General features: G+C 33.7%; 1 non-coding gene across 1 annotated transcript; it reads left to right on the top strand.

The window, feature by feature from the left end:
• Positions 1–11,961: 11,961 nt before the first annotated feature.
• On the top strand, positions 11,962–12,069 carry LOC148574647 (small nucleolar RNA R71). The gene has a single exon (XR_015906069.1). It is a non-coding gene; the product is annotated as a small nucleolar RNA R71 (small nucleolar RNA).
• The last annotated feature ends 881 nt before the right edge of the window (positions 12,070–12,950 follow it).

Here is a 12,950-nt window from a genome sequence, read left to right as displayed (position 1 = left end):
CGTGACTTGGAGGCTTATTTTAGAGATAACAAGGGGTTCAAGCGTCGTCGTCTGACGAACATCACTAACAGGACTTCGCCCAGGTCGTCGAGGTATATGGGTGGGTCGGTGACCTTCATGAAGACAAAGATTAGACTGGTAAGAATTTTGGCATTGTTTAATATTTTAGTAGTTACTTGAATTAGTTTTTTTATTTTCTTTTTGATTAACAGTTTAATTAATTAGTTAGTAGAGTAAATATTAGTTTAATTTTCTGTTTTTGTGGATTTAGGCGATTAGGATAGGTTAGAATAGGTTAGATTAGGCTATGAAATTGCTGAAAAATGTTGGATGAAAATCTTCAAGGGTGGCTAAATCTGAATTTTAGGGGAGACTATAAAAATTTTCATAACATTTTTAGTGAAATTGAAAAAATTAAAATTATGTTCTCGAAATTACAATTAAGATTTTGGTTCTTGCTTATATTTGTATGTCATTATTTAATTTGTTCGTTTATTTTATTAGTTGGTTGATATATTAATTTGTAGTCTATGTCGTTGGATCGTGAGGTGACATTGGCGGAGACCTTCAAATATTCCCATATTTTGAAGGCAAACAAGGAGAGATTTGCTGACGAGCGGTCTGCAGCCCATTATGTGAGTTTAAATTAATCCTAAGTTTCAACTTTCTTTGTTTAAAGTCAATTATGTAACTATTATCCTAATCACAACTAACGTGTGTGACGCAGTAGGAGTACACACAGAGGTCGGAGGTCGCGACCCATCAATCTCATCCGCCTAGCGGGGCCGACAAAGCCGGCTCCAAGACTTCCGTGGTGGATCACGATAGGATTTGTTGTGAGACCGCCTCTGAAACCCACAAGAATCGCCACTTCGGGTTAGGGTCGTTCTTCGCTAGTGACTTCCACTTCTTCGTGTTGGTAGCTTCCTCTGCGTCTACCTCTGCCACCAGCCATGCTGATCCCAGAAAGTTGTCAACCTGAGGGAGGAGGTGCAGAAGCTAACACAGGAGCTTCACCAGCAGGTGAGGCAGTCTGAATAGAGGTATCGAGAGATTCTTGCAAGCGTTGCCATTAGCTCTTACCTGACGGAGAAGTCGGTGCAGCTCGATCGGTTGCGACAGCAGATGGAGGAGTACAACCAGTAGATGTGCGCTGGAGGCAGCGGTGTTGCTGGTGGGGCACCGACGGCAGCACCTCCTCCGCCGCCTCAGCAGGGGGACCACGCCGCCGCCGCCGACGAAGATTACCGGGATATGTAGCATTTAGGGATTTACGAATTTTTGTTTGTCTACTTTATTGTATTTTATATTTGTAACATTTTATTTCATTCATGCAATTTATTTTTTAATAAAATATTTTCTTGATTTCTGGCAACGTTAAATTTCTGTTAACAATTTTGTCAATAAGAGTCTGTAATTGTGGCTTAACTATGCTAAGAAATTTAGGGTTTATAAAATTGACATTATCGTTGAATTTACTGTAGGATAAATCTGATGGTAACATGTCACCTAAACACGTGAAGCAGTGCCAAAGTTATTGTTGGATATATCTAACAGTAACCATCAACACAATTTCGCCAAATTCATGAAAAGACTAACGAAAAATCTGCCAATAATTAATGACAGACAAAATAAATTCAACGGTAAACAGTTTCTAATTATGTTTATACGGTCAACCCAAAGATGACGATAAATCCAGCAGTACTCAGCGTTTTTTTTTTTTTGTAGTGAAGAGGAGAAGAGAATGACGAAGATGATGATAATAAAAAAAGATGAAAAGGTGAAAAAAAAATGCATATTTATTAAAAATAACGACGACCATCACTTTAAAAAAAGACGCATATCTAATTTGATTGAGACTTAATTAATAAATTACTTCGCGGGTAATTTTATTGAATTTTAAGTTAATTTAAAATAATATTTTTTATTCTCTCTTAAATATTTTGAAAATAAATTTGGCCCAAAGCTGCGTAGTAATGATACTTTTCCATAGAGAAGTAATAGACCGGTGTAGACATTAATACTCTTGACATGTGAGTCCTATTTTTGTGGAGGAGAGAATCTAAAAAAGGGCTTCTTAATAAACAAATGAAATAGCCGAAAGAGGTAGTAGAACAACAGAGTGCCGGTGTCGGTGTTTTGTATTTTTTGGTTTAGGTTCTCCTTTTATGGACTAACGGTTGTCGGTGTTTAATAGAGAGAGGCTTTTCTTCAATTACCTCTCACTTATAGAATTTTTTGTTTTTGATATTAGAATGAGAATGATATTTTTTTGAAATATAAACGTTTAAAGTATTATTTTTAAATATGAAATTGTTTAATTAAAAGATTAAAAATTAGACCGTTTGATTTGTAAAAGTATAGAAATTAAATCATTCAATTTGTGTTTAAAAAATAAAAAAAGATAAGAATATAAAAATTGAATCTTTTAATTTGTATATCTCAAATATTTTTATTTTTTAAACACAAATAAAAGAAATCGATTTGTGTACCCAAAATTTTTTAAAAAATCAAAAATTTGATTTGAAGTCCGATTTGTGTACCTCACTTGTAAGTTTCTTTCTTCCCGTCAAATACTCTCCTTTTTAATTTCTTAATTTTTATTCGTAGAAACAGGTTGTTTTAGTTAAATAGCATATTTTCATTATTCAATAACACAATTTTACTCGAATAACAAAAACTTTCTATTTGAATAGTATAATCTTATAGTTAAGCAACATATTCTTTTATTTTAACAATACAAAAATTGACACGTTTTATAACTGAACACCACCATTCTAAATATATATACGTCTCAACATTGTATACACTCCTTTTTATGATTGGAAATATGATAGTATATCTCACTTACATTTATATCCTGGATCGGACTAATTCTAGCCCGGGCCATGCTTTAATTTTATTATCCCTGGTAGTTCGTATACATGGATGCATCAGACTTCACTGTAGGAGAGTTGTATACGTATGAAGTCGTTGTGTTTAATTAATAGTGTGATGGTATATGAACCAATAAATAATTGAGTGAATACTTCATTCGGTTCCTGACAATTATCTCGAAAGGATAACGAGGTTCCTAAAAAAAAAAAAAACACTCAATTCGACTCCTGGTAATTTTTTTTGGGACTGATTAGTCCCTGTGTCAAAAAAAATAACATTGATTTTTTTTGGCACAGGGACCTCGTTGTCCTTACGAAGTAATTGTCAGGGGTCGGGTTGGGTTTTTTTCTTTTATCAGGGGCCGGATTGAGGTTTTTTTTTGTTAGGGGCCTCGTTGTCTTTCGAGGTAATTGTCAGAGGCTGATTTGGATTTTTCTCTAAATAATTAATAGTACTAATTAAATACATAACTAAGTATATAAATTATTTTCAGCAACGGATCTTCAAAAAAAAATAGGGGTCAAATATATAACTAAGTATATAAATTATGTAAAAATATTTATATTTAAATTAAATGCGTCAATTATTTATTTTTAATTATTATAAATTAATAATTATAGGATTGTTTAAAATTTAACAATATTTTTTTATTTGATTCTATGATATCACTTATTCTATTGTACAACATATTTTAACAATGAGATAAAATATTAAAAAATTAGGCTTATTTTAATAAAACTTATATATTACTTATCTAATAAATAATGTGAAATGAGTTTATTTGTTTCATAATTTAGTTGAAAAATAATTTTGTATTATAAAATATTAAAATTACTAAAATAGTATGAAATTATTTATTTATATTATTATTATTTTATAGTTGGATTTTATTTGGTAAAATTATTATAATTTAAAATAATTAGCTTGTTCTTCTAATTATAAACTTAAGAAATATTGTCTATATAACTATAATATGAAATAAATTATATAAATAAATAAAAATAGAAAAAAAATTGATAACATTGAAAGAAAAAAAAATATGACTGTAATAAAAATTAAACCTACGATCATAGAACGTTGTGCAAGACTTACAAAAAAAAAATGAAAATCAACTCAACAATATTTATATATTTAATTTGAAACAAGTGATAATAGTTTTTGTTTTTTAATATTTGGGGAGCCATAGTCCTCGGTTGTCCCAATAAAATAGGATTTTTTTTAAATAATATTTTATTTATCAAAATAGATAATTTATAGTATTTTTATAAAAAACATCTTATGTCTTATTTTGTTTATAATGTAAACGAATTAATAAACAAATTAATACTATACGTATTTCGTTTATACTACTGTAAACGAAATAAAAACGTTACACGCTACATGTACAAATGTGATACAGATAAAACAAAGCATTATTTATTTTCGACGGTTATTTGTAGTAAATTTTTTTCACTAAAAATATTATCAAAATCTAAACTCTAATAAAAATAATACAAAAATAACAATCACAACTATAATTTGATATACCTTTTATAAAACAAAGCGTTATCTACTTTCTAATGGATATTTGTAATAAAATTTTTTCACTCTTTTCATGTGTTGTTAGCCAATAAAATGCAATAACAAATTCTTCAACGTTGTTAGACTATTGTAAACAGGTCCTATGTTGCATGTAATTACCGGTTGAGCAGATCTAAATATGATAGACCTTTTTTCATCTTATACTATTTTACCATCATAATGAATAGATAATAACTGAATTTCAGACATTGTAGAGAATAAATAAGAAGATTAATAATAAAGAGAAGAAAGGCTATTAGTATTAAGAATCGTTCTCAGCCACATATTTATGGAGGATTCGAAATGAAGTTTATCAAAAGTGCGGCAAACCTTATAAAAAAAATAAGATTCATCGAGGTGTGGCAAACTCACCCGAAATGCAAAAAAAAAAATCGTATTTAGTAAATTAAATTCTTATTTTTTTAGGAAAATAATATTTTTTTAATTTATATTAAAAAAATCCTGTTAATTATTGTTACCCACACATTTTTCCGATTGGCCGTTTTCGGTATGTAATAGAGAGAGACTTTTCTCCAATTATCTCTTGTAAGTTTTTTTCTTCCCATGAAATACTCTCCTTTTTAATTTCTTTCTTAATTTTTATTCGAAGAACAGGTTGTTTTAGTTAAATAGCATTATTTCATTATTTAATAACACATTTTTACTCAAATAAAAAACTTTTTATTTGAATAGTATAATTTTTATAGTTAAGTATCATATTTTTTTATTTTAATAATACAAATTTGATAGACATGTTTTATAACTGAATAACACAATTCTTAACATATATATGTGGCATCATTGTATACACTCCTTGTTATATTAGGTAGCGTTTGGTGGAGAGATAGAGACGGAAAGACTGAGACTAAGAGACAGAGGCTAAGAGACAGAGATTGAAATAAATTTCAGTATTCTGTTTCGTGCAAAATGGGAGACAGAAATTGAAATAAGAATGAAACTCTAATTTAATTTGCACAAAGGGTAAAATTAGAATTAATTAATTGAAATAAAAGTATTTTAGGTATAAAATGTTATTAAAGTTTCAGTGTCCATCTCTAAAAATTTCAGTCTCCTGTGTCCCTACTTTTTGGAAGTACTGAAATATTAAAATTTTAGAGATAAAGACATAAATTTTAGTATTAGTCTCTAAATTAACAAATACGATACTAAGTCTCACTCTTTCAATCTCTGTTTCAGTACCTTAAAACAAACCTACCTTAGGATTGGAAATATGATAGTATATGTATATCTCACTTACATTTATATCCTGAATCAGAGTAGTTCTTGCCCGGGCCATGCTTTTATTATACCGTAGGAGAGCCGTCTGCGTATGAGGTCGTTGTGTTTGATTAATAGTGTGATGGTATATGAACCGATAAATAATTAATAGTACTAATTATTAAATACAACAACTATACGTACAATATAATTAATATCAGGTCGTTGTGTTGATTAAAGAGTTAAACCAAAAGATTGGGAAGACCGGAATGGTAAAGTTAGTGGTAAATTATTTATTTTATTTTAGAAAAAAAAATCTTAAATAGGCTTGACAATTATTTCGAAAGATAACGAAGTCCTTAATAATATATATATATATATATATATTTTGATCTCTGATCTTTATTTTTATGAGATTGATTAGCTCCTGTGTCAATGTTTTCTATCGATATTAACGGATTAAGCCTACCTAATATGTTAAATTGTTGATTTATCCATTAAAAATCAATTAGAATTAACAAATTCTTTTTTGTTGGGAGTCTCGTTATTTTTTAAGGATAATTATCAAGGCACTTTAATTTTTATTTTTATTTTTCTATTACCTTTTTCAAATACATTAGCTAAATTTATTGTTTTTATTTATAAAAATTGTTAATTATTATTTATTATATTTGTTTAGAATTTTAAATTCAAAAAATTATTTCACTAAAAATATTTCAGTCAAATTGATGATACCTTGAGTTTAAAATTATTTTTAACTCATAAATTTTAATAATTGGATATTTTTTATTTAAAATCTAAAATTTTAGCAATTAAAAAATAGTGAGAATTTATTAATTTAATTTGAATAATCGAAATTTAGTTCAATTTTATAAACTAACAAAAAATTAATTGATTTATCCCTGGTGTACGAAATCGTGATCGTTCCTTCCTTGGTAACGGCTCCAAAAACTTAATACGTACGTTCATAATCTTAGTTCTTTGTCACAACTTCGCACAACTAACCAGCAAGTGCACTGGGTCGTCCAAGTAATAAACCTTACGTGAGTAAGGGTCGATCCCACAGAGATTGTTGGCTTAAAGCAAGCTATGGTTACCTTGTAAATCTCAGTCAGGCGGATTCAAATGGTTATAGAGTTTTAATAATTAAAATATAATTAAAATATAAAATTGGATAGAAATACTTATGTAATTCATTGGTGAGAATTTCAGATAAGCGTATGGAGATGCTTTTATTCCTTCTGAACCTCTGCTTTCCTACTGCTTTCATCCAATCCTTCATACTCCTTTCTATGGCAAGCTGTATGTTGGGCATCACCGTTGTCAATGGCTACTTCCCGTCGTCTCAGTGAAAATGGTCCAAAATGTGCTGTCACCGCACGGCTAATCATCTGTCGGTTCTCGATCATGCTGGAATAGGATTCAGTAATCCTTTTGCATCTGTCACTACGCCCAACACTCGAGAGTTTGAAGCTCGTCACAGCCATCCCTTCCCAGATCCTACTCGGAATACCACAGACAAGGTTTAGAATTTCCGGATCTCAAGAATGGCCGCCAATAATTCTAGCCTATACCACGAAGACTCTGATTGTAGATCAGGAGGCTAAGAGATACACATTCAAGCTTGTTTGCATGTAGAACGGAAGTGTTTGTCAGGCACGCGTTCATAAGTGAGAATGATGATAAGCGTCACATAATCATCACATTCATCATGTTCTTGTGCGCAAATGAATATCTTAGAGAAGAAATAGGCTTGAATTGAATAGAAAAACAATAGTACTTTGCATTAATTTATGAGGAACAGCAGAGCTCCACACCTTAATCTATGGTGTGTAGAAACTCTACCGTTAAAAATACATAAGTGAAAATAGGGTAGACATGGCCAAATGGCCAGCCTCCCATGGAGGTCTCATAACGTAAAAGTTACATAATGTGTTCCAGAGATGTGAAATAAATCACCAAAAGTAGTTTTTATACTAAACTAGTAACTAGGGTTTACAAAAATGAGTAAATGATGCAGAAATCCACTTCCGGGCCCACTTGGTGTGTGCTTGAGCTGAGCATTGAAGCTTTCACGTGTAGAGGTCTTCCTTGGAGTTGAACGCCAGTTTGTAACTTGTTTCTGGCATTTAACTCTACTTTGCAACTTGTTTCTGGCGTTTAACGCCAGAATAGGGCAGAAAGCTGGCGTTGAACGCCAGTTTGCATCCTCTAAAGTTTGGCAAAGTATGGACTATTATATATTGCTGGAAAGCCCTGGATGTCTACTTTCTAACACAATTGAGAGCGCTCCATTTTGGTTTCTGTATCTCCAGAAAATCCACTTTGAGTGCAGGGAGGTCAGAATCCAACAGCATCTGCAGTCCTTCTTCAGCCTCTGAATCAGATTTTTGCTCAAGTCCTTCAATTTCAGCCAGAAAATACCTGAAATCACAGAAAAACGCACAAACTCATAGTAAAGTCTAGAAATGTGATTTTTATTTGAAAACTAATAAATATATACTAAAAACTAACTAAATTATACTAAAAACTATCTAAAAATAATGACAAAAAGCGTATAAATTATCCGCTCATCACAACACCAAACTTAAATTGTTGCTTGTCCCCAAGAAAATAAAAATCAAATAGGATAAAAAGAAGAGAATATACTATAAATTCCAAAATATCAATGAAACTTAGCTCCAATCAGATGAGCGGGACTAGTAGCTTTTTGCCTCTGAACAGTTTTGGCATCTCACTTTATCCATTGAAGTTCAGAATGATTGGCATCTATAGAAACTTAGAATTTAGATAGTGTTATTGATTCTCCTAGTTCAGTATGTTGATTCTTGAACACAGTTACTTTATGAGTCTTGGCCGTGGCCCTAAGCACTTTGTTTTCCAGTATTACCACCGAATATATAAATGCCACATACACATAACTGGGTGAACCTTTTCATATTGTGACTCAGCTTTGCTAGAGTACCCAATTAGAGGTGTCCAGGGTTCTTAAGCACACTCAGTTTTTGCTTTGGACCTCGACTTTAACCGCTCAGTCTCAAGCTTTTCACTTGACACCTTCACGCCACAAGCACATGGTTAGGGATAGCTTGGTTTAGCCGCTTAGGCCAGTATTTTATTCCTTTGGGCCCTCCTATCCATTAATGCTCAAAGCCTTGGATCATTTTTTATTACCCTTGCCTTTTGGTTTAAAGAGCTATTGGCTTTTTCTGCTTTCTTTTTCTTTTTCTTTATTTTATTTCATTTTATTTTATTTTTCGCCAATTTTCTTTTTTTTTTTTCGCAAGCTTTTGTATTCACTGCTTTCTCTTGCTTCAAGAATCAATTTTATGATTTTTCAGATTATCAAATAACATTTCTCCTTTTTCATCATTCTTTCAAGAACCAACAAATTTAACATTCATAAACAACAAATTCAAAAGACATATGCACTGTTCAAGCATTCATTCAGAAAGCAAAAAGTATTGTCACCACATCAAAATAATTAAACTAATTTCAAGGATGAATTCGAAATCATGTACTTCTTGTTCTTTTGTAATTAAAACATTTTTCATTTAAGAGAGGTGATGGATTCATAGGACATTCATAGCTTTAAGACATAGACACTTAAACACTAATGATCATATAGTAAAGACACAAACATAAATAAAACATAAGGCTCAAAAATCGAAAAATAGGAAAATAAGAACAAGGAGATTAAGGAACGGGTCCACCTTAGTGAGGGTGGCGTCCTCCTCTTCTTGAAGAACCAATGGTGCTCTTGAGCTCCTCTATGTCTCTTCCTTGCCTTTGTTGCTTCATCCCTAGTGATTTTGGTGCTCCTATCCTTAGTTGCTCCCAATAGTTGTGTGGAGGAAAATGTATCCCTTGAGGTATCTCAGGAATTTCTTGGTGAGGGAATTCCTCATGCTCTTGTTGAGGTCCATGAGTGGGCTCTCTTGTTGTGCAGTCAAATGCTCTGCTACTGAGCTATGGACCCTTGAGATGAATCTCTCCATCTCTCATGACTCGGAGGTGGAAGCTTTTGTCTTCCCTTTCCTCTTTCTAGAGGTTTCTCTGGCCTTAGGTGCCATAAATGGTTATGAAAAAACAAAAAGCAATGCTTTTACCACACCAAACTTAAAAGGTTTGCTCGTCCTTGAGCAAAAAAAGAAAGAAAGAAGGGGAAAAAGAAGAAAATGGAGGAGATATAGGGGGAGAGAGAGAGGTGGGGTAGGTGGGATCCACAGATCCTGAGGGTCAAGGATGTATCATCCCTGCTCCTATTAGGCGTGTAAACGGCCTTGCAGTGCATGTATGGCGTTAAACGTCAGCTTGCTGCTTGTTTCTGGCGTTAAACGCCAACTCCATGCTCTGTTCTGGCGTTAAACGCCAGTCTGGTGCTTATTTCTGGCATTTAACGCCAGCTTGATGCTTCTTTCTGGCGTTAAACGCCAGTTTGATGCTTCTTACTGGCGTTTAAATGCCAATAAGCTCTTCCTCCAGGGTGAGCTATTTTTAATACTATTTTTCATTCTGTTTTTGATTTTTCAGTAGTTTTTGTGACTTCACATGATCATCAACCTAATAAAAACATAAAATAGCAATGGAAAATAATTAAATATCATTAAATAACATTGGGTTGCCTCCCAACAAGTGCTTCTTTAATGTCAATAGCTTGACAGTGAGCTCTCATGGAGTTTTACAGATATTCAGAGCATTGTTGGGACCTCCCAACACCAAACTTAGAGTTTGACTGTGGGGGCTTTGGTTGACTCTGCAGTGAGAGAAGCTTTTCATGCTTCCTCTCCATGGTTACAGAAGGAGAACCTTGAGTTTTAAATACAAGGTAGTCCTCATTCAGTTGAAGGACCAACTCTTCTCTGTCCACATCAATCACAGCTTTTGCTGTGGCTGGGAAGGGTCTTCCAAGGATGATGGATTCATCCTCATCCTTCCCAGTGTCTAGGATTATGAAATCAGCAGGGATGTAAAGGCCTTCAACCTTTACTAGCACGTCCTCTACTAGTCTATAAGCTTGTTTTCTTGAGTTGTCTGCCATCTCTAACGAGATTCTGGCAGCTTGCACCTTAAAGATCCCAAGTTTCTCCATTACAGAGAGTGGCATAAGGTTAGTGCCTGACCCCAGGTCACACAGAGCCTTCTCAAAGGTCATGGTGCCTATGGTACAGGGTATTAAGAATTTACCAGGATCCTGTTTCTTTTGAGGTAATTTCTGCCTATCCAATGCATTCAGTTCATTGGTGAGCAAGGGATGTTCATCTTCCCAAGTCTCATTACTAAATAATTTGGCATTCAGCTTCATGATTGCACCAAGGTGCTTAGCAACTTGCTCTTCAGTAATGTCTTCATCCTCTTCAGAGGAAGAATACTCATCAGAGCTCATGAAGGGCAGAAGCAGGTGGAATGGAACCTCTATGGTCTCTGTATGAGTCTCAGATTCCTTCAGATCCTCATTGAGGAACACTCTAGTGTTCAGAGGACATCCCATGAGGTCTTCCTCATTGGGATTCACGTCCCCCTCCTCTCTTGTAGGTTCGGCCACACCAAGTAAGGTTATGGCCTTGCACTCTCTTTTTGGATTCTCTTCTGTATTGCTTGGGAGAGTACTAGGAGGAGTTTCAGTGACTCTTTTACTCAGCTGGCCCACTTGTGCCTCCAAATTTCTAATGGAGGACCTTATTTCATTCATGAAACTTGGAGTGGCCTTAGATAGATCAGAGACTATATTTGCTAAGCTAGATGGATTCTGCTCAGAATTCTTTGTCTGTTGTTGAGATGATGATGGAAAAGGCTTGCTATTGCTAAACCTGTTTCTTCCACCATTATTAAAGCCTTGTTGAGGCTTTTGTTGATCCTTCCATGAGAAATTTGGATGATTTCTCCATGAGGGATTATAGGTGTTTCCATAGGCTTCACCCATGTAATTCACCTCTGCTATTGCAGGGTTCTCAGGATCATAAGCTTCTTGTTCAGAAGATGCCTCTTGAGTACTGTTGGATGTAGCTTGCAACCATTCAGACTCTGAGAAATCATATTGACTTGCTGAGTCAATATTTTATTTTAAGCCAATATGGCATTCAGAGTATCAATTTCAAGAACTCCCTTCCTTTGAGGTGTCCCATTACTCACAGGATTCCTTTCAGAAGTGTACATGAACTGGTTATTTGTAACCATGTTAATGAGTTTCTGAGCTTCTGCAGGCATTTTCTTTAGGTGAATGGATCCACCTGCAGAATTGTCCAATGACATCTTAGATAATTCAGACAGACCATCATAGAATATATCCAGGATGGTCCATTCTGAAAGCATGTAAGAAGAACACTTTTTGGTCAGTTGCTTGTATCTCTCCCAAGCTTCATAGAGGGATTCACCTTCTTTCTGTTTGAAGGTTTGAACATCCACTCTAAGTTTGCTAAGCTTTTGAGGAGGAAAGAACTTGGCTAAGAAAGCCGTGACCAGCTTATCCCAAGAGTTCAGGCTATCTTTAGGTTGAGAGTCCAACCATATTCTAGCTCTGTCTCTTACAGCAAACGGGAAAAGCATAAGCCTGTAGACCTCAGGATCAACCCCATTGGTCTTAACAGTATCACAGATTTGCAAGAATTCAGTTAAGAACAGAAAAGGATCTTCTGATGGAAGTCCATAAAACTTGCAATTCTGTTGCATCAGAGAAACTAATTGAGGCTTTAGCTCAAAATTGTTCACTCCAATGGCAGGGATTGAGATGCTTCTTCCATGTAAGTTAGAATTTGGTGCAGTAAAGTCACCAAGCATCTTTCTTGCATTGTTGTTGGGTTCGGCCATGTCTCCTTCTTTTTCGAAAATTTCTGTCAGATTTTCTCCAGAGAGTTGTGCTTTAGCTTCCCTTAGCTTCCTCTTTAGAGTCCTTTCAGGTTCAGGATCAGCTTCAACAAGAATGTTCTTATCCTTGTTCCTGTTCATATGAAAAAGAAGAGAACAGAAAAGAAAATATGGAATCCTCTATGTCACGGTATAGAGATTCCTTATATGAGTATAAGAAGAGAGGGATGGAAGAAAGAAAAGATAAGAATTCGAACACAGAGGAGAAGAGTTGGTTCGAAAAAAAAAAGAAAAATAGAAGGAGATGAGAGAGGGAAGAATTCAAAAATAAAATAAAATAAAATAAAAATATTTTTGTTTTTAATTTAAAATTTGAAGTTAAAATTCAAAAGTTTTAAAAAGAAAAATGAAATTAAATTAAATTAGAATTTAAAACAAATAGTTAATTAAAAAGGAATTTTGAAAAAGAGGTTAGTGATTTTCGAAAATTA

Source organism: Arachis ipaensis, chromosome B2, assembly GCF_059453495.1.
Source record: "Arachis ipaensis isolate K30076 ecotype BB chromosome B2, ASM5945349v1, whole genome shotgun sequence".
Taxonomy (NCBI): domain Eukaryota; kingdom Viridiplantae; phylum Streptophyta; class Magnoliopsida; order Fabales; family Fabaceae; genus Arachis; species Arachis ipaensis.
This window is presented reverse-complemented; position numbering and strand designations above follow the sequence as displayed.